This window comes from Anser anser (genome assembly GCF_964211835.1).
Source record: "Anser anser genome assembly, chromosome: 1".
In the NCBI taxonomy this organism is placed as follows: domain Eukaryota; kingdom Metazoa; phylum Chordata; class Aves; order Anseriformes; family Anatidae; genus Anser; species Anser anser.
In genome coordinates this window covers 54,770,785-54,798,376 of record NC_139720.1, presented here as the reverse complement: position 1 = coordinate 54,798,376, position 27,592 = coordinate 54,770,785, and the positions used below count along the sequence as shown (strand labels likewise).

Genomic DNA, 27,592 nt, shown 5'->3' with positions numbered 1-27,592 from the left:
TGGTTTAATTAAGATTTCACAGGGCGAGACAGTTGCAAACACTTGGAACTGAGAGAAAGTGGGATGTTTATGAGGAGGGTGCTGTATGTTTTACAACTCCCTGTGTCTCTTTGTTGTTTGCACTTCAAATGGAGTCCATTTTTATCTGTCTCTCCTGCTGAGAGAAACTGAATTTATCATGTGTTTCAATGAAGCTATTAAAAACTCCAATCATGAGATTCCTCGTTTGCTTTTGTATGTTTGTTACTCACTCCCTCTGTCAGAGTTGCACTCTGACAATAGTTATGTCAGCATAACTTAGTTTTTGTTTTTATTATTACTGTTATTGTTATTTTACAAAATGATTATATAATCCTGCTGCAATCATAACTTGCTTGAACAGAAAACTTAGTATCTAGGTTTTTAATATCTAGGTCCCCATTCAGTTTGATTTTGATACATCCAGGATTTTGATGAGATGTGCTGTCATCATACAGGGCATGTCATGCTTCTTCCTGTTTCTTTGTTTTTAGTAAATGGTGAAAAGTTTGAGAGTGACAGCTTGAAGTTCTGTATGGGTACAAAAAGAACAACATGAACAATGTCAGCATACACTTCCATGTCCTTTCAGGATCTCAGGAATATTTCAGATGTAAAAAAGAGTATACTACATTGACATGACATTACAAGTATTTGGGGGGGGGGGGTGATACCTCACAGGACTTCTACATTGACAGATCATATACTCTTAATGCACAGAGGTATTTATTTATCTGCTACTCCAAGATATTAAAGGGGTAGGATGTTCTAGAGATAAAAATATGTTAGTACAGTTGAATCATAACAAAACAAAGTCATTAGCGTAAAAGATCCTACTCTGACCAAAAAAAAAATTAAACAAAAAGAAGAAATATAAAATTGTATAAGTGTTCTTATTTAAATAATATTCAAATCAAGTCATTGAGACTATAAAGTCTTGAAGCTTCAGTATACCCATGAATTATTTTCCTCTCTTTTGCTTTTGTTTGTCAATTAATGTCATGTAGATCATGTTACATAAATGAAGTTGAACACAGTTTAGGTATTAGCGTTAGTAGACAAGAAATCAACATCTGATTCTTACATTCTGTGCTTCCCTCCCTGAGCCAACTCTGTGTGATTAGTCCTACCGTGCTGTATATATAACTGATTTTTAGTCATATTGAAAATTATTTACATATTGAAATGCTTACAAGACTAAAGTTTCTAATGCAAAATGAAAAATACTTTTTTTTTTTTTTTGGCTGAATAGTTCAGAGTATTTTATCTTAGGCCAAATGGAAAGTTATGTTTTGCCCACCCAAAAAAAATATATAAAAAAGTTTGCTTAAGGGTTTAATGTTTTACTTTTTTTTTATTCAAATCAAAGAAAATGTTGAGATAAAGAGCAGTTTTAAATTGAAAAATCAGAACATTCCATATCAGAAGTGCTGAAGACATTAAAAGAGCAAGAGAGCAATTTAGTAAAAATTCACAAAACACCTTAATCCTTCTCTGTAATTTTTGGGGGCAAAAGATACTATTAAGAACATTTTTTTCCAACATTAGATATTTCATTATTATCAATCATAACTTTTTGTTCATTTGTATTTGTAACATCTGTGGTCTATTGAGAGATACAGATACAACCTGAGCAATCTGGCTTCTTGTTTTTCAGTCAACAATAATTAGAAGTTTAAAACATTTTGTATCTCTGCTTTTGACCAGTAGGCTGGAAAAAGCACAGACATTTGGCCAAGCTCTGAACCATGCTCAAGGAAACAGAATCCCATCCAGGTCCTCAAACCGGTACAAGGACAAGAAAAGTGGCCTCAAGAAATCAGGGACTGTGGATATCACTCAAGAACTCGATAACTTATAAATCTATTTCAGCTTCAGCAAACAGTCCTTTCCTTGCTTACAGTCAACCAGGCAGAATTTAGATGATGTTTTTAGGCTATGATTTCAAGCGGTCTCTGAGTGATGGCTGCAGGGAGAAATTTCACTTGATGTCAAGTCTTTTTTACTCCTCTCTGAAATGTCCGGTGCTAACTGCTGCAGGCACAGCACCGGATGGCTGTGGGCCAGGAAAAGGGCTGTGTTTCCTAAGGGGGCTCCTGCCCTCCAGTAACAACTTTTCCCACCAATGTCCCTTCTTCCACAGGCCGCTGGCAGCCCTCAGGCTGGAGGAGGGACTGGAGCCCTGTGGGAAGAAAATGAAAGAAAATAAAAGACTTCTGTGAGGCTGAGCCCCGATGGGGACAGGACAAGCACTGGGCAGGGCCATCACCTCCCTCTACTCTGGGGCAGGGGAGACCGCCGCCATTTTATGTGGGGATGGTGGATGGAGCCCATGGCAGAGTTGTGAGGTGGCACAGCCTATTCAGTGGCCCCACAGTGTACTTTCAGCCTTTAATCACCTGGGGAGAAACCTTAATTACACATTTTTTTCCCCTTGCATTTACATGGTCCATAAATACTTTGCCATCTGAGAGAGACGTAGCACAGACGTTGGCCAGGCAAATCTTTAGCGCTCTACATAGATGGCAGTTGCTCTCTTCAGGCCGTCAGCCTCCTGCAGTGCACCCCTGCTAGTGACTAAACTGGTGCAACAACTAAATAAACAGATGTGCCTTTTTTTTTTTTTTTTTTAATAACAGTCAGATATTCATACCTTTTTCTCACAGCTCAAAGACAGCTCCCCTATTGATGATAATCCTGGAGCCTGCTGAAATCCTGGATGCTTTTTTAAATTGTCTCCCTCTTGGCCCATGTCTGTGCTGCTCAAGATGATCCTTTTGTTTGCTTGTATTTTCTTACAGAGATGCATCTTCTCACGTGTAGGTGCACTGTGTGACCTGCGGACTCTGCCACATCAGGGGGATGTATGGCAGGAGAGGTGCCTCACAAGTTCAAACGCTGGTAGTTTATGACCACACATCACCCTATATTAGAGAGGAGGGTATCTTTCAGGACACACTTGGTAGCTTGCTCCTGTGAATCACTGTTTGTGTCCAATAGCGTCTGGTATTTTCCAGAGACATGCATTAAATACCCAAGCGTTGAGCAAGTTATGGGGTGCCCCAACGCTTGAGATGCAGCTGGAGTGGCGAACAGCTGTAGCGTTCACAGAAACTGCTCTCGAGCAGCTGTTACCCTGGCAGTAGAATAAAACCGCACTAAGCTGAGCCCCACACCCGGCTATGTAAGCTGCCGTGCCTGCGAGTTCCTGCGTGGTTTGCGGTTTGCACCCTGCCGGCTTGATTGGCTGTGCTTGGCGAGGGAGAGGTGAAGATGCCTCAGTGAAGACCTGTGTGTCCTGAATGGCTCTGCAGGCTTCAACCCGTGCTGAGCACTGGCACTGAAGGCAGGAGGCAAGTTGGTTATCTTGTTATGAAACTCCTACTGCTCCCCACCGCTTTGTCTCAGCACAGATCCTGAAACAGCAGAGTGCAACCACCAGCCCTCAAAGGTACAGATCTGCTTGACTCCTTGCTTCTTTTGCTATGAAGTTTTAAGAGTAGTGTTGGCTAAACTAGCATGACATTCTCTGCAGAGTTTAACAAGGAAGGTGTTACATGCAAGGCTGAGAATTCAGTGTGTTTTCACTTCCACCACAGCTGCATCAAGCTTTTCTGTTTGTCAATGGGGGATCAGGAATGTGTTTGGAAGGAGAAAATAATGTTTTCTTTTGTATTGTTTTATAGTCAGAAGGACAAAGCAAAGGGAGATCCAGATTTCCCAGAAACTTTAAGGTTGCCCTGAGAGAGATCAGGCTATTGTGTCTCTGAGACACCCAGTGTGATCATAATGACTGGGGCAAGATGCCTAGAAAGAAAAAATGCTTCTGGCAACTGCAGATCTGGCATCACTGACCCTCTTTTTGATGTCTCCTGTGAAATGTGCTGGGGTCTCAAGGGACAAGGTCTGAATGTAATTTCTCCTTAACTGCTTCGTTAACATTCTTATAAAGCTTTTTGGTGGACTGTAAGCGCAATATGCAACACTGGTATGAGACGTTTTGTTAGGATGGCATGTTAGAGAGCTGCGTGGCATGGTCTTTGTATGTTTCACGTATGTTTGTGTGTATGGAGAATGCTTGTACCGCTTGACCTGTCTTGCAGTTCACTTCAGAGCAAAAGGATATCAGTGTCCAGGACATTATTTAGTAGTGCGTATTAGTACAAAATTTTTCTAGAAAAAATAATAATGTAAACTCTTTTCAGCAACGGTAGGAGAAGCTGTCGCATACTTGTCTGGAGAAGAAAGGTTTTGTATTAACTGAGTTTCTAGTAAATGGGTATGGCAGGAAGAGCTGGGCTTTGGGGTGAGAAACCCTGAAGAGTTGCCCGCTGTTTGTGTTTTAGCATGGCCCATACTTTAGCCTCTGCTCCCAGGTCTGTCAATATGTCATGAACCCTGTCTGTGATGTGACGGTGAAATGAATTGGGGAAAAGATATGAAGAAAACATGTGAAGGGAAAAAAAAAAACCAAAACTGCTTTTGTTTGAAAAAACTGAGTCAATTCCTCAGCCTTTCCTGTCAAGTGATATTTACCTCTGTTTCTTTCTTGCATCCAAATTTGGTAATTCCCCAGATAAGAGATTAAACACAAAATAGCCCTGTATGTCATTCCCATTTGTGTGCAGGAAACAGAGTGACCTGGAGATGGTTGGATAGGCCATGTGAAACGTACCCATATAAACTTGGCTTAATTTTGCTGTCTGGATTTGGAAGTTAGCTTTATCTCTACTATTCCTCTCCATACACAGCTTCTAAAATTGTTACGACTGAGGTATCTTCCAGGGCAAAACAAAAATTGGCTTTTCACAAGAAAGAATTTTTACAGTTCCTAGAGTACCAGGGCTCTGCTGCTCAACTTAGCTGTCTGTCCTGATCTCATATACCTTTTCACATTAGTTTGCAGAAGGTATAGTATGTCTGGAAGCCTGTCTGGTTTTCGTAAGTTATAGCCATTACTCTATAATAAAAGACATCACTTCTCTCTTCAAACCTTGTCTTCCCTTACCTAGTCATACAGAATATTTTTTTCCACACTTCTTACCTTCCACTCTTGCAACCATATGCCAGTGCCCTCCGTTTTCGCTGATTCAAGGGCAGCAGCATGAGGAAGTAATGCCCTCCATACAATGTTACACTTTGCCCTCCCCATCAGTTTGCAGCTTGACAGCAGCTCTCTGTGGCCACAAGCAATATCTGAAAGTTTGGCAGGCAAGGGGTTGCTATTAAGCCACAGGTCTGGAACTACTGCTGTAGGCAGTCTCTTTTAGTTTATTTTTACTGCCTGACATAATGAAAATGATCTTCATCCCCTTCACTATGTTTCTTCCCCTAACAGTATTTTCACTTGAAATTCTCCTCTTAGTGGAGCTGTAAGATATACACCATAAAATACACTCGCTGCCAAGTTTAGCCTCTGATATAAGTAGTCAGAAGGGCCCAACCACTGTGGCTAGAGAAATGCCTTATGTTTTACCAGTAATGAAGCACTTCTACCACCACTTGGTATCCCTATGTGTTTGGGGCTCATTTTAGTTTCTTTCGTTTTTACGATAAAATAAGGCCCTATCTTCCTCTACCTTTCTCCTTTCCCTCCAGAGTCTGGTTTTAGTGTAAGAGAAATGTAACTATCCTGTCTTCTTTCAGTTCCTTAAAATGCTACGCAGAATATGATGGTTGTCACACACTTGATCTGAGGCTCATGGCTGGCTGCAAGCCATGTTCCAGTCAGCACAAATGGCATCCATAAATCCCTTGACGTATTTCAAAAATCTGTATTTTGCAGCTCCCTTGAAGGAGACTTCTTAGTTTTCTCAGCTAAGTTTTCCACCATTCTTCGTACTTTTGGGCAGCACCAAATGAAGTGTATTGCCATCAGGAGTTATGCGGCAGCAACTTTAGTTTTCCTGTATAAACCTTTCTTCTTAATGTCTGCACAGATTTTTGGCTATTGATGGGAATTTTACCTGTTTGCCCTTACGACGGGTCAGTATGAATGCTCTTACTATATAGTTATAATCAGACCTATGTAAATGAATGTAAAGTCTTGAGATATCAGAAGTACTAAAGCCATACTAGCTTAACTAACTTGACAATCTGCAAAAATGAACAGGCCTTCTGAGAATCAAGCTTTATGGCTCAAAAGCCATAACCGCAGCCCATGTCAGTACCTCCGTGTATGACTACACTGTACTTTATAGATGTGTCCTACAGTTCAGAGAGGTCAAGTAAGTTGTCTGGAGGTGCACAGCAAAGCTTTACCTGAGCTGGGCTTGGAAACTGGATTCTTGGTCTTTTTTCTTAATCAGTAGACAAGGCTGCCTTTTTTCTGTGTTTTATAGTGACAGTCTCATTTTAAATGTGATTTCAAATAAGCACTGTTTAAAAAGAGAGTGGAAAAGGGAGGGGCTTGTGCAAACATGAGTGGAATTGGTAGTGATACTAGCTAGGCTAACAAGTGTAGTAGGTACTATCACCTTCATGTTTCAAGGTACAAACTGATTCCCATGATATAGCTATTTGAGTGGGTTGATGCTTTACTCAGATGTTTCTGATCTCTGGTCCCTCTTGTGCCAGGGATATCAGGCTTACCTAGCTGCACAATCTGGGTGAGAGGAAGGGCATCTTTTCTTCTTTTGGCTTTAGCCCAGAATACTGTCTCCGAAATACAGTAAATACTGTTGCTAGCTTCAAATAGATGAGAATGAAAAAAGTGATCTTGGAAGGGTCTGAGTTCTTCCTGTAGCCTTAATTTTTTTAAATTGTTTTGCTGATTAGAGAACCACACTAAAGTACCATTTAAATAACATCTAAGCATGGGAGACTAACCTTTGAGGAATAAGCTTGCTAAGACGGGCCTCATTATGCTGGCACTGAGTTCATAGGTTAATACTGTGAAATATTATGAGATGAAAGAAAATGACTGGAATGCCTAAATGAGCAGTATGCACCAATACATGATGAAATCCTTTTTTCCTCCCTCTTGGAGCTCCAACATCCATCCTTCTTCCCTCTCCCCAAGTCTATAACCTTTTTTACATGCAGCTTTATCTTTTCTGAGCAGTGTATGGTTATAATTGCATGCCATTCTTTTCCCTGAGGCACTGTATGCCTTGTGTTCTCTAGACGTTTCTTTCTAGTTCCCCAATTTATTTATTTTTTATTATCTCATCGTGACAAATTTGCCAGTAACCCTTAGAGTAAAAACTTCAACCCTCAGAGCTCTGGCATCTCTCTTTTATTTTTAAAATCTAGCTACATAAATAACAACATCATGTTTCTAGGTCGCAGCCCCTCCAAGCTACAGCTGAGTTCTGGCACAGGAGACACACTCCTTAACCCTGCAAACTAAACAGGGATTATCTTAGGATGCGGGCAAACTTCTAAAATTATCTTGGTGCATGAATGTGCTCTGATAATTGTTTTTCATGCAGAAGTGTGTAGCGTCTAAAGATAAGATACTGGAGGCATTCTGTCTGACTGTTTGTACATGGGATTTGCTGTACCAGATCAGACTATCCATCTATCACGTCCCGTGTGCTACCCAAATAGTGGTTTAAACATAATGATTCGGAGAAAGGTGACCCGGCCCTCTGTCAGCTGGGTATGCAGAGCTCTCGCATGGATGGAACAAATACTTTCTAACAGGGCGATTAGTTTACAGTGTGAAGTTTCAAGTTGCATTATCATTATGCTAACAGATTAATAATGCCTTTGTTGAACCCTAATGTGTTTGGCTCCTCCTTTTTTGGTAATCCTGACAGTGTACCAGATCTCTGAGATTCAATCCATCAAACTAAAACATTCTCCTGATTCTCTACAATATAGGAGAACTGAATCTGGTCTCAACGTATTTTCCTGTCTTGAACAGAAGGAGAATCTTAATTCATTGAAGTCATTAAATACTTTGAGAAGGGAATGAATAGAATTGCAACATTACATTGCTGAAGATTATATAGGTGTTGTCATAATCATATCATTACCTTCAGCAGGAGCGATGTACTGCAGTGGCACCCTTTGCCTAGCGATTTGGTATAGTGTATGTTTCCATCTCCTGTATTCCAAGTAATTACAGCTGTAATACATGCCTAAATGGTTTAATGCTATCTTCTCCTTTTGCTGTAATGAGCCCATGCAATAATCAAAGCCTCTGAATGTTTGTGATGTCAGAGCAGCTTTAAATGATGTTCAAGAAAATATTTTTTCTTTCCCACGACATCACGACGAGGCAGTTCTCAGTGGGGCTGATACCGCTGCGCACAGTTGGAGTTTCATCATTAAGAGCAGCAGCTGCTTCCCTCTGTCTCCAACAGAAGTGAAGCCAAGTGTCCCTGACGAGAGACGATGGAGTCTCTGCCGTCTGCAGACAATCCCGGCATGAAGCGATGAACGATTAGAAAGGGCCATGCTAGCTGTGGGCAGCTCGGGTATCTTGAAAAGTCCCTCTGTAGCATCCCCTGAAGGAAAAAATTAAACACCAGGGTTTTTTGAAGGGGAATTTTTTGATAAAGAAGTAAGATAGAGGTAAAAAGGCTACCAATTTTGGGAAAACCTTCAAATGTTTTCAATGCAAGATTTTTGTGATCTTTGAGTAGAATGAAGATCTGGATTAATCCATTATCAAGTTTAGAGAAATAAATAAAAGATCAAACCCAAAGCGTCAAGATTCTTCAAGAATCTATATTTTAAATTAATTTTAGTTCTTAAATTAGTTAGTAGATTTACTTGTAAATTCTCAGAAAATTCATTATGTGGTCTTACAGTTAGTGTTGTAATTCTCAGTGAATGTGATGCTTCTCATACATTAAAGAAAACACTGGCTTTTAATTTTGACTATAAGACTCAACTCAGCTGTAAGTACACAGACATGGCAAGTACCTCCATAGTTTTATTTTGATTTTTCAATACTGTTCTGATTTGGTACCCTTGGCTGTTAAGGTCACTGTGGGAAGCAGGGTTGAAGCAAACACAGGATGATGTCTGTAGACATTAATTGTTCATTAATAACTGTAACTTCAGAATGGGTTTAGGAATACTTTCTTAAATCTCCAGAGCTTCTGAGGGTCAGCTCCTTAAGCACCCTGAGCTCTATTATTAATTAGTTCCTTCACAGCAGAGCTTTAGCTGACTTTCAGACACTGTTGACACCATATCCTTTGCACTGACAGAGGTTATTTCTCCATTGTGAAAAATAGGCAATTCCTTAATATTCAAGTGGTTTACTCAAGGTCTATTCCTCAGTGTGGAGTATCAGGTAGCAGAAAGCACAGGTGATTTGGTGGCAGGGTGGGTAGCTTTGGTCAATACAATACACCTGCCTGGAAGGTACCTCCAACAGCTACATCAAGGTAATAATCCCAATAATTTATACAATAGCTGTCTTGATGAAAAATAAATAAATAACAGTTCTTGCAATGAAGGTAAAGTCATAAAAGTCATAGCAGAAGATGACCCAGGCTTCAGCAAGCTCTCAGTCTAAAGAGAAAGGTAAATGAAGTGTGGAAAGTAGAGGGGAGGAAAGGTGAAGGGCTTGTTTGAGTGAGGAGCTCCCTCAGTGTTGTCCTGCCAGGGTAGTGGCTTGGGGACAGTTCTTTGGTGGCCACTAGAACTCCTGAATAAGAGTTCCTTTTTCTGGCTTGCTCTCCATCTCTTTGGTAGAACCTCAAAGCTCCCCACACCTGCTTTTACCTATATTATCACTGAATCACTGTAGTAAATCAACAGGGGTGCCACTCAGCTGAAGGATTCCTTTCCTCTCCATAGCCAGCTAAAGAGCTTTCATGGCTTTTGCCTTTCTTTGTATGCTACAGCCTCCAGAGGCACTGAGAATGGTAGCACACTTGTAACAACTGCTTTGAGTCTTTTAGGCACCTTCTGGTTTCATCTGGTAATTTAGGGGGGATTTCAAAGGAAACTCTCTGCACTTCGGGAGATGGTGTTAGTGACTCAGAGAGAATCGAGCCCTTCCCTCTGCCTCAGTGCTGAATGATTTGTCCTAACACACTTTGTGCAAGTGAGACCCTCCACCACAGCTTGATTACCTGTGGTCATCAATTGTCCTTTGGCTAATTGCATAAGTCTGAAGGTGTTTGCCCTGATAGCCCAGGCAGATTTCAGTTTGCCTTCTGCACATCTGACATTTTGATTTTAATTGGGCAGTTGTTGCTTCTGCTCCTAACCTGCTGTGCACTGCTGAAAAGCACTGGAGGATGGATTTCATTGTTAGGTGAAGGGATAGATACAGAGGCAGAGAAAGTGGCAGCCAAACTGGAGGTACACTCCGGGGCAAATGTGATGTCGAAGGACGCAGTTGTCATGTTCTAATATTCAGGCTTACTGGCTCAGCTACTGCATACCAGAAGTGTCCAGAGAAGCACAATTCTCAGTGAGGCTGCGGCAAGAAAAGAGCTCATAATAGGGTTTCTTAATTAAACTGCTGGGTAGTGCTAGCAAGAGAAGCCAAAGGAGCAGCTGTAATCCTTTAAAACACACCAGGGAGAAACTACAGCAGTGTGTGGCCCCTGCACCCTGCCCAGCATTGCTGCATCCCCCTCTGATGAAGCCAATCAGGATGAAAGAAATACAAAGTGAGGCTGAATTTAATTCCTGGTTTGTGAAACATGGTGGAAGTCTCTCGGGGTGAACAGCAGTTATTTTCTTAATGAATTAGTTCTGTTTGGAACTGTTTCTGTTTGGTATGGTTAGTTTTACTTTTTTGTATGAAATGTTTTTAGCTTTCGAGCAGGATGTTCTTTTTGAAATGTTCTTCTGTTCAGTCTAAACAAGCCTGGCATGACATTTTCTAAGGGGGTGGTGAAAAATGCATCAACTTCTGCTATACAGTCTCCAACACGTAATTGGCTTCAGCTTGGGAAGGGCTGAGCACCTACCTCTTTCTTTGACCGGCTGCGAAGTCCAACCATTTTCAGACTGAGCAACCTAGAAAGAGTACGCCAAAATTTAGTGAATGCTTTTTCAGGATATTTGGGGATTAGCTTCTGTTCCAAAGGTAATCATTTTATTAAATATAGCTTAATTTTTGAAAAGCTGCAAGCTAAACTGCAAAGCTCATCTTCAAGACTAAAGAGACAATGTACTGTAATCAAATATCACAAGATATGCAATAGTAATGAAACTGAACATTACAGTTTCTTAAATCTGATAGCAAGTAAAATAGATATGAGTAGAAGAAACTGGTAGAAAACAGAACAGAAAATGGAAGTGCAGTCAGCAGAGGGGTTTGGGTATTTTTATTTTTTTTTTATATGGAAGCGGAAGTTTAGTATTGAAAATGTTCTTAATTTATTCAGTTTGAATAAAATTCATCTAGTCCATCAGTGAAGTAATCACACTAATCCCTATTTTGAGGGGATAAGTCTTGGAGAAGTGCATGGACCTTGCTTAAGTCTTGTGATGAGTAATTCTCACCATTGGCTGGTTTCCCACTGCAGAGCCCTTACCACATTCATGATGCATCTTGAAGGGTGAGAGCTGCACAGTTCCTACACTTCACAGCTCTCAAAACTGTCTTCTGCAGGTTGTCTAAGGTACGTAGAAGAGGAGCACCTCTTGAAAGCTGTATAAGGTACATGACATAGATGGTCTTGCAGTGTCTAGCCTGGTAATTTTTATCTGCTGTGTCTAATCTAGAAATTTTAACTTTTTCATTCTGAAATTTCTTTATTTCCTCTTTTGCCGTTTTTTTTTTTTCAGAATTCTATCTACAAACAGTGATTTTTTTAAAGTTATGTAGTTTAAAGTTATGTAGTAAAAGTGGAAGGCATACAAAATTCAGGAAATAATAATTGTAATGATTATTTTAATGTGTGTTTTGATAATATGCAACTGGATAATTGGAGTCTAGCACTGAAGTCAATATGAAAATTTTTTTAATTTTTTTTTAAATCTTTTATGGTACGTAGTGAAAGGAAAACTTGAATCATTTAATGAACATTTTGTACCTACATGATTTTCAGTATGTCTTTGATCTACACAGGTACATAACTTCTTATTGCCTGATTGAGACCGGTGTTGCATTAGAGTAGTCACTAGAAAAATTGGGTTGCATCCTCATCTCATATTATTTCAAAGTTATCCCTGCCATGTGCAGGGCCTTGAACTGGGTGAACTCCACAAGTCCCTTTTAATCTAATTGTTGTATGATTCCTTAAAGAGTTCCAACCCATTGGTTCTTGTTAAGTTGCACCATATGGAAGAATACCATCTGTGACCGCCTGCTGCTCCAAGTAGTTTGCATTATGTATAGGGAAGACAGTCCAAAGAATAAGGAAAACAGGTATAACATCGAAACACCACAATCGATGCAATAGACCGGCGATATTATTATCATAATTTCTTTTCAACTCTTTCATGAGGTGATTCTTAGATGACAATGCTCCCGTCAGCACAGTGTGTTTGCAAGAATAATTATAGGAACAACTGACTGTGATGTTTTATTGTGTTATGGAAGAAATAGCATGTTGTCCTCTCCTCATAAACCATAGTGAAACATTGAATGCAACAGCTGGCTTTTTTAGAAGTCTGCACACCTATGTCTGAGCCTGAGAGCAAAGCTGAGGTAAGACAATTGCGCTCTCACAATTGCATGAGCTGGTGGGACCAGAGCTGATTTTCAGAGTGTCTGTGAACTGATTTGTAGCTGCCGTAGATCATGCTGTGCCGCTGTCCTGATTACCTGAGTCCTTTTGTGTAGATTCTCTCCCCATTTCACCACCACTTCCAATGGCTATTGCAACTTTTTGTACCTCAATAAGTGTATCTTGGAGTGGACTCAGTAATTAAGATTGGGTTTCCAGCTCATTCCATTTTATCTGATGTACAAAACCAATACAAGCATAGTGGATATGTTGAAACTGAAATAATATGCCTGCAGTTGAAACCCAAATAAGTAGAAAAGTATATTTTTGTAAACTTTTTTTTAATCAAAATTGCATACACTTCGCTATTTAATAGGGCAGAATCTGTGTAGGCTATGCCCAATGTTTAGGCTTTCAGATAAAGAAACATATGAGACTTAATATGAATACAAATGTCATGAATATACACTTTTGTTTCCATTAAAGCAATTTTACTTGGAGGTTTAAGTACTGCCATTCAGTGGTTTGTATGCAAACAGTGGCTTTGAGCAAGAATGACTGAATCTGAGAGAGGCAATGTCCAGCACATATTCACAAGGTTAATTGAGTGCGGTATCAATAACTTGCAGAATAGAGGTGCAGGTGCCGGGGTAGGGAGGATCTGCAGTGCGTTAAGCAGTAAGGAAATCTTAATTTAAAGAATACAATAACTTGGACACTACCAATAAAAAATTTAATTATAATAACACAGATCTTGGCAATACCCTTTACCTATGTAACATGCTGCAAGTCTTGCTTTGGATGCAAATACATTGTTAGCCCTGTGCAAAACCAAACCTGACTGCTCTTAGTTGGAGGTGAGATACCAGTGCCCTGCTTACCCCACTCAACTGATGTTACAACCCCTCCAGAATTAGTTCAAGTGTGGCCCCCTGCTTCCATATCTCAGTCAGATTCTCCATCTTCATCCTCCTTTGTGACATAACCTTGAGTAGTCTCATGAAGCATCTTTTAGGTTCGCTTCCTTCACCTTCTGAAAACATTTTCTCTGCAGTATTTCACCAGGATCTTCATAGTGATAGCTTTTTTTTTTTCTTCAGTAAGGGCTAAATCGTTGTCTTTGTCCAGAATTTCAAACCCAAGGGCTTGAACTGAGGATCCTAAGCCTCATAGGTGAGCATGTGTTTTAAAATGGTGTAATACTTACAGTTGCTAAATATGCATGGCTCAGACTTCAGTGGGAGCTATAAGCAGTCATACTCTGCAAACTTGTGCTTCCAGCTGGAAGTACAACCAAGAGTGAAGGAGCATAATGTTAGGCCAGCTCACACTAAGAGTTTTCCATATATTATTTCCATTGAAGTCTAAATCGGTGGTTCATTGCTGCTGATTTTTGACTAATATCTAAATTCCAGATTCAGCTGATACCTGCTCCTGGGTGCTCCCTGTCACCCACATGCACCTTCCCTCCAAGTATACGCAGACCAACTCATTCACAGTTGCTCAGATTTGTGTTTGCCAAGGAAAACATGACACACATCACCCGAAGTGTGCTCGCGGGACCTCTGTTCCTCCGTTCAGGCATACTGCAAATGAACATCTTTCATTTATAATCAGATCCCTAGAGATACAAATGTTCAAACATACTTTTGCTCAGATGTGTTCAGGCTTGCATGCAGAATGCCTGCTCTCGTACAAGGGCAGAAGAGGCAGTTCGCTGGCTGCTGCGTTCACCCAGACATGCATGTAATCCCACTTTCTCACATGCATGCAGCCTGCTGTTTTCCACATGTGTATTATAGAGAAAAAAAATGTAAATATCTTTCTTCCCATCCTGCATAACATGCAAATGTGGATAGCACATTGAGATTAGAAGTAAATGTAGCAGAATGACTTCAGTCAACCTCAAATGTCGAATGACTCATTCACACCCTTTGCGCAGTGTTCCCTTTTTGCCACATGCAATCTATTGAGCAGTCTGGCGGCTGCGCGGTTCCCTGCTGCAGAGCTGCAATCGATCGCTCGCTCGCTCGCTCGCTGGAGGAGCGGGGCTGTGATTAGCTGTGCAGGGTGTGCAGGGGTTACCCGGTGAGGTTCCCATCAGTCTCACTGCTGGGAAAGTTCCCATGCTGCAGGAGTGGGAAGCGTGGGATGTGGGGTCTCGTCTCTGCCTGTAGGAACTTTGTGTGTTTAATGACATCTTAGCCTGCACATCAGTTCAGAAACCGATATTCCTACATCAGGATGTGGTCTGGGTATTTCTACTCCAGATGCTGAAAACCTATTCCAATTTGATAAAACTTATTTTTGGATTAAGATAAACAAGGACAAGTTGTTCCTACTTGAGAGTAAAAGTGTCTACACATTAAATCATTCAAGAACTGCTGCTGCACTTTAATTTCAAAGGTATCGTAATCCAAGTGAACTAAAAAATGCATAGACAAGCATGAAATACGTTCCTCACTTCTACTTAAAATGCTACGATTTCCGTGCAGAGACAAACCCCAGGAATAGTAACAAGCTGGCGCTCACATTTACCTTACAATCAGAAGAAAAATTGGATTGACTGTTGGAGTTGCATCTTTAAACATATGAATTATTGTAATTGATTGCTTTTAAAACCCTTTCAAAAGCATTCCCAAGCGCAGATGCATGCGGGCTGACTTTAATTTATGGAAAGGCTGTTTTGTAGCACTTAAGCCTTGTAAAAGGGGTGCTGTGTTTAAATGGAAGTTGGGCCATAAAGATCCATTAAGCAGAAAAAAAAAACAGCTAATGCGGCACTGAGGCTCAAAATGTAAATATGCAAGTAGTGACATTATGCAACGAAGGTACCATAGAGTGCTAACTGTGCCACATGGCAGATACCTCTAGCAGGGTTTCAATTTCTCTGTCGTTACTTAAACACGAAACTTTATATAAAAGTCTATCAGATATTCTTCTCAGAACAGATGTGGCTGTGAGCTGAAATTATATATAACATGGCCAAGATAAGAGGACTCTTGGAACCTAATTATCAGATTTCCTATGTTTGTGTTTAGATTATCGTAGCTAAATGTACATTGAAGCCGACATTTATATTTCTTCCTTTTGTAAAAGCACAAGAGGAGAGGAAAAATATATAAAGAAAATGGTGAAAAAAACTTTTCAGTAGAAAAACACAGCTTATACAGACAGGTGCAATTTTGAACAAAAATAGCTCTATGGTTAAAAGGACAAAGAAATGCTACTTTTTCTTACTGACTTAACTGTAATCCTACTTTTGTGCAAAATACTATTGGCACACAATGCAGTTTTAGTAGTAGAGTTGCAAGTTTTGCACGATTGTTTGTGTTGCCAGGATGAGTCTTGCCAAAACCAAAAATAAGAAAACAAAACAAACAAAAGAAAATAGCAGCTTCCTCACTGATCTCACTCTTCTTCCCGTTTTACATAAAATTCCATCAGCTGGCACGATCAAAGAAACATGCAGTAGCTGATTTGAAATGTAATACTATGTACCCAGCTGTATTTGCTAGCAGATTTTCATACCATTTTGTTCGCATATCCCACTTGAATGTATTGCTCTATAGTAGGGTCCAGTAAAAGAGTAAAAGGTATTTTTACCAGACTGGATTAATGCCTTAATGTAACGAAATCTCTAAGTTGTGCTGTGCTCAGATGTAAAGAAATGTTAGCCTTCTGTTGTATCCTTCATCATTTATATATAAAGAGAGGAGTTTCTGGACAGTTTTGGAAATGAACCAAAGGCATGGAGCAAACTTACTCCTATCTTAGCATTTACACTCTTTTTCTGTATTTCTGATTCACATTGTGAAATGTAGGGTCCTGCGTGGATAAAGGGAATTTAGCATTCACGTGCACATCTAGTGTGTACTCACACGCAGACCATATGAGTACGGACACCAGCAGAGCTCAGCTCTTAGCTGCAGTGCAAGAGCTCAGATTTACAGAACAGTGCATTGGATGCTCCGTATGTTTTGCAAATCTCTCTCTGACTGCCAAAGCTGGAGCTAATGAATCTTGAGTATACTTTACTCATATTTGATACCCGAATAGAAGGAAAGTACCTTTGAATATCTGGATCTAATTGTAGGTGGGTTTTACTGTCTGTGGAGGCTGGTTGTATTTAATCTAGTCTCATTTTGACGGATTCTTGATTTTGTTCTGACTCTTTTGCACTGGAAGCAGCTTTTGGAAAGTCCTTCCTGATAGGAAACGTGCCTGAAATACAGCATCATTCCTCATCCTAGTCTCTTGTATGATCAATTTGAGAAGTCTGATAGTTGGCACATAGTGCTTTGCAGACCTCTGACACCGACTGAAGTAGGACAGCAGGAGGTATGAGAAGCAACAAGTCTCCAGCCGACTTGTTGCTGCCAGCAGGATGGTTCCCTGCAGCTGTTCACAGCTGGTGTGATTCAGAGAAGCTTTGACAGTACTTGTAATTACACCACAGACCAGTTTTAGGATGAGTAGTCCCAGAATTTCACAGAGCCCAAGCATGGTCTGATGCCCCCTTGATCCCACTCTACTGCAGTCTTTTAATAAGCTTAGATCCTCACAGAAGATAAAGATCATAGCAGGCTACACCTGCAAAAAGCAGATGTACGTACACATATATGGACTGCAGATCAAATTCAGGGGTGTGCATCCTTGCGCTTGTTCTGATCTACATCCATTTATCCTCTAATGCACCTCCAGTATTAGTGCAAATACACTAAATGCACGGGGTGGAACTATTGATTTAGTAGCCTGTTGCAGCCTTATGTTCTGTGAGACCACAAAGTACAAGCTCCACCTGTACACCAAGGCAGATCCCTCGCATACATGCGCACATGCACAACGGGAGCGTGATTCTTATTCTGATAACCACACACTTGCAGTAAAATACATATCAGCCAGCACTGAAGCTTACCAAGAAAAGATGAGAAAAATTGAGAGGCAGTTAGTTAGATAAAGTATGAGGGGATTTTTTTTTTTAAATAAAAAGCATTGAAGGAAGTGGCTACATTTTTTCATACTTTAGGTATTCGTCTGGAGGGCTCGAGAAGGAGCTGCTCGACAATTGTGCCGAAAGAGACCGTTCGAAGCAACTTCCCATCAGGCGGCATTCCTCAAGTGTCGGCTCTTTAGGAGCAGTCAGGGAAAATTCATTCTGTGGGAAGCAGTTAATGGAGCTGCATTACCGACCCCTTATCGCTCTGCCTGATAGAGAGACAGCAGGTTCACTTCGGCAGCTCCAGAGCCCTGATCAGTTCAGATTAGGGGCACATTTTCTGTCTGGCTTAATCAAGCATGTTTAGGTATATTTATCATGATTAAAGGGGTGTAGCGCAGGGAGGGGGGTGAAATAGAGGGAGAATACTGTTCTCTAACTTCAAATGGAAGCTTAGCAAATCCCACTGAGTCACTAGGTGCTCATCAAAGGGAGAATTAAATCCTGAAAAGGAATGTTTTGTTGAGCACTCCAGCACTGGATTCAAACCACTGAAGAAGAGTTGTTTCTCTCTTTCTTTCTCTTGTTTCTTTCCTCCCTGTACTGCTTGCATGCAGCGAAGAAGCAAATCAGCAGCTCATGCAGCCCATGTTGATTTTGGCTTGGTAGCCACGCAGCCCCTGCTTAGCTTACCGGTAGTTCAAATTCTCGTAACATGATGACAAAATTAACTATCGTCATAAAGACCTAGACGAATGGCTCCCTTAGTTTTGTCATGTTTATCTTTCAGGGAAGCACAGGGAACCACTGCAACAGCCTGGAGGACTTTGCTAATTGTTAGCATTCAGAAGGGATGATGATGACCAAATTGTAGACTGGGACGAGGCTCTTTTTTTCTAGGGCTAGCACAGCTTCTCTGCCTTCACTTGGCTGTTGTTTTTATTACCATTATTATTATATTTATATTTATTTTTATTTTTATTTGAACTCTGTGAAAAGAGTTAGCCCTATTCATTATAAAATCAGACGTGCCAAATTTGTGGCAGGTGTAGGTTGGTACAGTTCACAGATGATGGTGGAGACCAACTCATAAAGCTCAAAGAGGTGGTGTCGGCTCCCAAGAGAGCAGTAAGGAGAAAGGTTTCTTAGGTCTGTCTTGGTGCTGACAGTGATCAGAGACTGGTCCTGCTGGGGAAAGGCTCCAGAGCAGCAGTCAGGCTGCAAGATCCGTGGGTTCTTGCCCTGAGTCACTGGCCATCTTTAGCTCCTACGTGAGATAAATGTAGAGCAGGCTTGGAAAAAATGCTGTTATGATGAGCGTATTCTGTTCATCTTTTCCTGTGGACTCCAAACTTCTTTGGTCTTGCATATTCATCTAGATTTCCCAATGAAGGCACAAGCTGCTGTTTGGTGAACAGAGGCCTCCTTGACAGTGGTGGATCTGCAGAACCTTAAAAAGTAGTTCATGGTCCCCACGTTAAAAACGTCTGAGGCAGAACAGTACACAGCCCAACAGGCATGCTTTGGCTCTGTGTCCTCAAAGCAGTCGTCAACACAGAAGCTGTAAAGCAGTTTCTTCTGTCTGGACTCTTGGGCAACCATGAAGCAGTTAAAGGAAATCTATGGAAACCCAGGGGAATTGTTTGGCAGTAAAGAAAAGAGGTCAAAACTTCCCTTTCTCCATTGTAATCTGCTGCCTCTTCCTCTGCTAATCCATTCAATTCTGTGGCAGTTCAGTTCCTGTGATGTTGTAATTGCTGTCAAGATGATGATCTGGGATGTCATGAGCATGGCTCAGTGTAATCACTCTACAAAGACAGAAGGTGGAGAACTTAACTGATTATATACAAAAAGTCCTAGTGAGACTAGTAATGCAGTAATCAGGAGTTATGGGGTGGGGAACGTGTAAGAGGGAGTTGGCAGGTTTGGAGGGATTTGAAGAAAATATTTAATCTCATCAAGTTTGGCAGTGCGTCTTTAGAATATGAAGCTAGAAGATCACAGCAATATATTCCCAAAGAAAAATCTCTCAGAAGCACAGAGATGCTCATCAGCCAGAATGGTAGGGGGTATCTTTGGAGATGAATTAGCAGTGTGATGGGAAGGGTTGCTTGAATCATATAGCAAAATAGCTCTGCTGTTCAGGATTAAAGCCACATCTCCTTGCAGTAAGCGGTGCTACAGTAATGATACCAGGCAGTTAAAGTTGTACGCTCTCCCGACGCACAGGCAACTGTAGAATTAGGGCAGTACTCTTACAGTTAGAGCTTATTCCTGTAAGAAAAATGGCTTCACACCCTTGCTTGAAATAGGTGTATGAAATGTGCAAGCACAGTAGGCTTTAGTCACTGCAGCTTAACTGAATGTGGTTTATGAGGGTGACAAGTCCAGCGCTAGAACAGCAATAGGTGAGTGTGTCAACAAGTGATGCAGAGTTGGCTGAGCTGTTTGAAAATCCCATGGTGCGAACAGGTAGGACCACTGCAGGTGACCAACACGGCGCAGAGATTTCGAGACAATCTTTATTAACAGGAGGCACAGCAAGCTGGGACACAGCTCTGCCCAGATCAGTTCACGGAGCTCTGCAGAGAAGCTTTTACAGCGCTGCCACTCCTGTGCACTCAGTCCTGAAAAAAATAACTGCCCGCTAATGACCTGTCACTACGGACAGCCCGAGCAGCTGCTTGCAGAAAGCAAAGCGGTGAGGGAGGATGAATTGCTGTGTGTGGAGCACATCTGAGTGTGGGACAGGAATAGATGGGAGATCAGGCAGGAGCAGACAGCTTCCATTCATAACATTCAGCTTTATGTGGATTTACAGCCCTGATGCTCCTGAATCCACAGATGCTGAGTTATTACTTACAACAAAATATAGCAATTGAAATCTCCCTTGTTTCCACACTCCAACTTCTGTTTTCCTTGCTGGCAATGTTACTTTTGGAGGAAAACTAATTAAGAACATGGAGAAGTAGTTTACACTGAGGACAAACAAACCATAGCCACTTAAGCTTTCATATATTAGCAACCTGAACAATTTGGAGTAGGCAAAATGTTTGATTCCTATGTTTTATTGGAAAAAACATTTTTTCCCCTTTTTTTCCTTCTCTCTTTCTTTTTTTCTTTTGCCTTCTGTTTGGTTTTATTTCTGGCAGCGCCCCTGTCTCCCAGATAGAAATTGAAGTGGATAAAATGCCTTTGGAGAAGTTTTTTCTCTTGAAATCTCCAGCTCAAGAAGAAATGAATAAAGTTTTGTGGTTTTTTTTTTCTTTTTTTTTTGTGTGTGAGTTTATTCTTAGGCAGTTTTCAGACATCTTTGCAGACACATTTATTTTGGATTGTTCACTTAAGCATAAAACCAGGTGTAAGCTTATCTGAATCAAATGTTTTAAATCCAGGTCTTCCCAGACCATACCATAGCCGTGTTCATCCATACCCTCTCTGTTAGTGCCAGTAGCAGATGCTCCTGAGGATGATGTAAGAAGTCTGCAGCAGGTAGTTGTGGAATAATCTGTCTGCTTGGCTTGGGGTTCATGTGGTTGTCTAACAGAGGTTGGCCAAAACGTGGAGTCTACAGCCCTTTCCATAGGGTTACCATTAATTCTGGCAGGATTATCTGGGTGTTTCTTTGAATTTTTTTGACACAGCTGTGATGCGTGGTGAAAAGGTTAACACACTACCATAACGGTGTCAGGGGAGAAGTATATAGATGTTAAAAAAAGAAAGAAAAGAGTGTTTGTTCTTATCCTGTCCTATTCCCAATCCTTTCTCATTGTTAGGAGCCTGCCACTGTTGAGTCTTTTATTTGCGGCAGAGAAAGCCATGTATTTTAGGGTTTGACATTAAATATATTCAATATTATCATGGAATAGTTCTGGATATCTATCAGGAAGGCAGCCAGTGCTTTCTGACAGTGCCAGGCAGCAGGCATGAGTGACAGCTCACAGCAACTCTCTTGCTGGGGGGCTCGTTAGATCACATCATGGTAAAAACAGAGAAAATAGGTCATTACAATGCGTAATGTAATGTAATCTGTCAGGCCATTCACAGAGCATGAAAATGAACATAGCTGAAAAACAAGGGGACTGTGAGGATCAGTGTCGCACCTGGCTGTACAGAAGTTTGTATTCCTGATGTGTGCAGTGATAGCCATGTGTAAAACTTTCCACAATGAGAGCTGACTGCTATACACTTCTTATGGTCCCCTGCTATCCTCATCTATATATATATATACATATATATATATTTCTTTATTTTTTTTTCCAGCAAAATATACAGGGGATTATCCTCTGCAGAGGGAAACCTCATTCCTTCTACCCCTTCCTGGTTTGAGTGCTCCATAACGTACAGCCTACCTCTGTTTTCACTAGCAGCTATTCCAGGGACATCATTCCCTCCTGAAAGGGTGGTGCATGTGGGAATGGCCACCGTTTGCTGCTGGACTGGTTGTCTTAGACTAGCACAAAGTGGTGGGTTTTGTGAAGCCCTGGGGCTCATAGGAAAGGGTGAATCGCGTCAGGCTACAGCTCCACGCCGCCCATGAGGCTGTGCCCAGCCACGGTTTGGGGAAGGAGGGGAAGAAAAGGCAAGTAGACAGTGAAGTTTCTTTCACTGGGGCCTGCCAGATCCCGGCTCTCTTTACAATGAGCTGCTAGTATATATGAGAAACAATGCATAAAAATTTCCTCTTTGCCTTTTCCGTGATTCTCACTATTTTCTACATTGCTTTTTCCTTTACCCTTCAGACAGCTTTTTTCCTAGGATGAAGGATCTTAGTCTGTTTTATGTGGACCTCTCTTGTTCAGAAACTTTCCATTCCTTTGGTCATTCTTAGTGATTTCTCTGTATTATTTCCAAATACTACTGCCTCCATTGTTGAAATGGAGGGGTGAGAACTAGCTGCCGTATTAAAGTTATAAATATTCAAACAGGTGCCCCATGGATTTGTATGGTGACACGACGTTGCTTCAGGTTTTATTCTCTGTTGCTTTTCTGACATTTCCTAACCCATCTTTTTGACTTCCACTGAGCTGATGCTTTGATAGAGTTATCTGCAGGGGCTCAAATGTATCTTTCCTGAGTGATAGTTGCTAATTTTAAGTTCATCACTGTGTTCATATAGTTAAGGTTGTTTATTCCCACATCCATTATTTTGCAGTCATTAGCAGTGAGATTTGTCTTTCATTTTAACAGTATTTTGAAACCCGTCTGCAAGTCTTCGTGATCAGGTTTAATTTGTATTACCCTGATTTTTTTTTCTCATCAGTAAGCTTTGTCACTTCATTTTTTCCAGATTATTTATGAGTATGTTGAACTATTCATTCATTTAATAACTTTTAATAAGCTGTTAATCCTCTAAAGGAACTTTCCTCTTCCTCTTGGAGAGCTTAGGAGGTTTTTTAAGAGTCTTTGGTGAGAGTCTTCGTCTGAAAGGAATATAAACGCAAGTACATCATATCAAATGATCACCCGTATCCACGTGTTCATCAGCTCCTTCAAAGAACTGCATCAGATTTGGGCAGTATGACTTCCTTCTGCAAAAGCTGCGTGAAGGGCAATTGCTATGTCGTTTCTCTCTTGTGCCCAGTAATTCTTTTCTTCATAGTTGTTTCTATCAGTTCAGACGTACAGAAGTTGGACCTGCCCTTTGCATCCCCTCAAAGCACTTTTAAAAATTGTGGTGTTTGCTGCTTTTCGGCTTAGTATTGAGGCCAGGTTAGGTACTACATTGTATACCACAGCTTAATTGCTCAACAGTTATTATTTCATGCTAAGTTTAGGTTTCCGTCAAGATTTCTGAAATATCAAATCCTCAGATTTACTCCTGTTCATTTACTGTTTTGTCCTAAAACCTCTTCTTCCATTTCTTCAGCTGGAGACGGTTCCCCTGGCTCTTCTCTGCAGAGAAAACCCCAGTGCAGGGACCAACTTACATTCCTTTGGAAGATGCATGGATGCAGAGAATTCATTTAGCATTTATGCCTTGTCCTTATCTTCTTTGAGCACTCTTTTTACATCTCAATCATCTGTCAGCCCTACAGACACTCTGGCAGGCTTCCTGCTTCTGTTGTCTTTGAAAATAATTTTATTACATGTTTTTATGTCTGCAGCTACTTGTTCCTCAAGATACGCTTTTCAACGGACTTTATATGGTTTCTCATTTAACTCGCCAGGTCTGTGCTCTTTTCTGTTTTCCTTATTTGGGTACAACTTACACTTTTTAAGGGACCGTACCCTCCTTTATTTGTCTGTTAAACCAGGCTGGGCTGGGGCAGCAGCAAAGGGCAGGTCCTTTTCAACTGCCAGCACCATTATAAACATGCATCATACCAAATATTTCCAACGTTAGAGACTGATAATGGTCCGTGCCCACTCTGTCCTGTGACGGGCACCGTGCTGTGCCCCCACATCTGTCCCGTGCCCACTCCTGACTGTCATCGTCCACTCACGTGGACCCGCTACCGATGTGGCACATTATTGCTGCAGGGAGGAGCCTGCTACGGGCTGAGCTCTCCTTCTCTTCCGTCCCCTAGATGGTAACGTGCCTCCTGCTTTCTAGCAAGGTGCCAGAGGAGAGGAGAGCTGCCACAAGGTATGGGGCGAGCACGGCTCAGGGACCTGGGGGGGCTGAGCTGTGTGGGAAAGGTACCAGGGAGGATGGTGGGCTTTTGGAGGGAGAAGTAAAGAAATGCAAGGCAGGGGAAGAGCATGGGATCCCAGTGCCGTCTTGTTCAGCAGCTTCCCCAGCAGGGCAGTGCTTCTGCAGGACAAATCCCTGCCCCTCAGCCAAATCTGACCTGCTGGAAACCGAAGGAGGAGGTGGGCAAACAGGAGGTGCTTTCCCCCACCCTAGTACTCCACACCAACCCTAGCACAGCAAAGATTCACGATTGTATACTCTCACAATAATCTGCAGTGCTGTGATACTCTCTTTTGGTGCTGCCGGTGTACAGGCTTCCCGTGGTGCTGCCCAGCTCTGCTCTGGCGTAGCTGGAAGCAGCGCAGAAGGCCCAGGTTTTCCTCAGGGAGATGAGGTGCCATCCTTGCCTGGGGCATTTCTTACCAACTGCTGTTGGTTATAGAGCCCTGGAAGTTTGTTCGTTCTGTGATTCCCGTTCCTAGGAGATATATTTTGTCTGGGCGTTGTGCAGGGTCTCAGCCCAGAGCTCTGAATTCCTATGGATGGCAGGACAGCCAAGACTTAAATGTGGCAGTGCTGAGCATTTTAGTGACTTGTTCTCCCTTATAAATTTTACCCTCTTATCACTGACAGTCAGCGGAGCTGCGCCGTTAACTCGGTAGCAAGAGGTTTGTGTTTTTGGAACGAAATATTCCCATGCCACTTGTATGTGGCTTAGCTGGTGACAACAAAGCTTTTATCTATCACAGCTCTTCTAGATAACGGGTCCCTTCACCATTGTTTCTGCTGAAATGTCATCTGGAGTTTCTGTACAGATGTTCGGGGTTGAATTCCATCCCTGTTTGCTCATCAGTCCAATAGGTTGTTCTTGCAGAACTGAACAAAGGCACAGCAGCTCACACGGCATCCATCAGTGCAAAACCTCACTGGATGGAGCTGCCCGCTGGAGGTGTGCATGCTGCAGGCATGAAAATCAAACTTTTGTTCATGTGGCTCCTTTAAGCAGGCACACCGCTGCCACCGTGCCCTCTTCTGTGATGTTAATACGTGAGATTGAGTGGGGCTGAGCCTGGGCTGTCCCGCAGTGGTAAACCTCTTCGTAGGTGGTGACCTTCCCTGGCACTGCTGTTACGGAATTTTGATCCAGCTTGGTGTAGGGGAACGGTGTTAAACTCTTCGGGATGCTGCTGTCAGACCGCGTTGCTTGCTGACATGATTTAGGCCTTGACGCTTTTGATCAACAGAGAGATGCTGATGTTCTTGCTCATGGCATTTTGCCAAGCTGAAATACCTACCTAGTGCTCTCAAAGCCGAGCCGCTTTTCGCTTCTCCTTTCATGAGTCTTCTGCTGTGTTGGTCCCACAGAATGGCAGTAGCCCCATGCCCCTTGGATCCACCTCGTTACAGTGGGGAACCACAGAGAAAATTCACCTCCATGCAGGGAGTCAGCACAAAATGGAGGTACCGGTCGACCCACACTCAGAACTGAAAAATCCTCCTTTAAACATTGCATGGGCTGCACGCTAAATCCTGTACAAAGGTGATTTTCGCACAGAACATTATGCACAGTCTAAAATTGTCCTTGGTTACTCGAAAGCTCAAAGGAGTTGCACCAGGCAGTTAAAAGCGGAATCCAGCTGTTTGCAAACAGCAGTGCTGTCCTTTGGGATGAAAGGTGCTTGAGAAATGAAATGTAAGTTATGACAATTACAAAAAAAATCCCATCTCAGTGTGTCGTGGGATGGTGCCGAGGTCACACACATGCAGAGAGGGACAGAAAGAGCCCCTGGCAGGGGAGTTTTCATGAGGGCCCAGCACTGACCCGCACGGAGCGAGGATCCTCGAGGTACAGATGGAGGGAGGAACAGGATCAGAAAAACAGAACTGGTTTGAAGTTCAGGTGATGAAAAGTGGTAGGCTGGAGTTCAAAGACAGGATTATTGCCTAGTGTTGCTTTAGTAGTTGGTGGGGAAAGAGCTTAAGGCCACAGTGTTACTGCATTGCTGATTTATCAACACAGCCAACACTGTGTATGGTATTAGAGTCGCTTCTAAATCCAGCCGCTGGCAATGAAAAGCACATTTAATCCATGTGTTAGATTGTTTGAAGAGGTATCTGTCTTCTGGTCTCTCCCCATGGTTGTGATTGCTGAAATCGACAATGAGGTGAGAGAGGAGACTTTAACCATTTCGCAAGCCCTTCTCCCTTTGAGGGAGAATAGCATCTCCAATAGCATCTCCAATAGCATCTTTATCGCTTGGGATGTTGAAAAACGAAAGGCTCTCTCCTCTCCTGCCTCCTGCAGAGAGAGACCCCACACTGTCTCTCCTGTCACTAAGGAGCAAAAATCAAGTACTGGATTTGTATTTAAGCAGTTTACTGTTTTTAACTGCTTGCTTTTGTTTTGTGTGTTTTGTTTTGTTCTCTCAAGCTGAGATTAATGCTCTGCACTTAGGAGTTCCAGGAATCTTTTGCACTCCTGGCACTGATCTCTCTGCAGCAGCCCTCTGCTGCAATATATAATGCTGAAATACATCCCTTATTAAAATAATTTTCCTCGGTCTTTTTCTTCAGTTCCCTTCCATGAAAGGGTATCATTGTGTAGCTAGTTCCCTCTATGGTTAATTCCACCCCTACTTCATTCCCTTATGCTCTGTTAGTGCACAGGTGGCTCACACAGGCTGTGGGGTGTTGCAGACTGGAGCTCCAAGCATGTCAGTGCAAGAATAGAGGGCAGTCCCCAGATCAGGTCTGATCTGCGCCTACAGAGTTACACCAGTGCCTTGAATAAGCGAGGGGCAATCGGAGGCCAAGGTTAATCCATATTTGCAGATCTGATACATACAGTGCAAATAAGTAAGAATTAAAGAGCATCAATAAGTGGATGGTGAGAAAAGGAGGTGAAAAGGTCAGGGGAACAACCGGGAAGCTCAATAACGTGAATAAAGCACATTGGTAAGGTGCTGCGACTCAGTATTGAAGCGTTTGACAAAACTCTGAGGCACTGGGCTGGAGCTGCAGGCGTATGGCAGGTCACGACAGCCGCGTGTGTGCCAAGCCACCTGGGAGGCCCCAGCACTGAAACAAGCCCGGCTGCTCCAGGAACGGTTCGCGCTTAACGGGCAGAGCTGCCCGTGACTGCTCACCAATTTGCTGCGTAGCTCGCGTCAGTCACATGAATACAAATTCACCTGCAATAAGCAGCAAAAAAAAGAGGGTGCTAACGGAATCCAAGAGAAAGCAAGTGAAGATTTTTTTTTTTTTTGTAGTTAGAAATGAGATATAACGGATCTCGGTACTAATCTCCAGTGACGCTGTGGCCCCTCTTGTGGATTGCTTTATCCAGGCATCTTTTGTCAAGCGCAAAGGGACTCTGCGAGCAGGAAATACACAACTTAGCCA

At 42.0% G+C, this 27,592-nt stretch overlaps 1 protein-coding gene across 8 annotated transcripts in view; it reads left to right on the top strand.

Annotated features, from left to right (window-relative positions):
* GRAP2 (GRB2 related adaptor protein 2) overlaps positions 1 to 27,592 on the top strand; it is a 105,084-nt gene that overhangs the window by 63,260 nt on the left and 14,232 nt on the right. The window contains exons 1-2 of one of the 8 annotated variants that reach the window (XM_083803639.1): positions 3,325 to 3,469; positions 11,469 to 11,564. The exons of 1 other annotated variant lie outside the window; for it this stretch is intronic. The gene's annotated coding sequence lies outside the window, so the exon portion shown is untranslated. Of the gene's footprint in view, positions 1 to 3,324; positions 3,470 to 10,632; positions 10,713 to 10,786; positions 11,027 to 11,468; positions 11,603 to 24,084; positions 24,143 to 27,592 lie in introns of those variants that run through there. 6 more of the 8 variants (XM_083803637.1, XM_083803638.1, XM_083803645.1 and 3 more) reach the window with 6 other exon arrangements.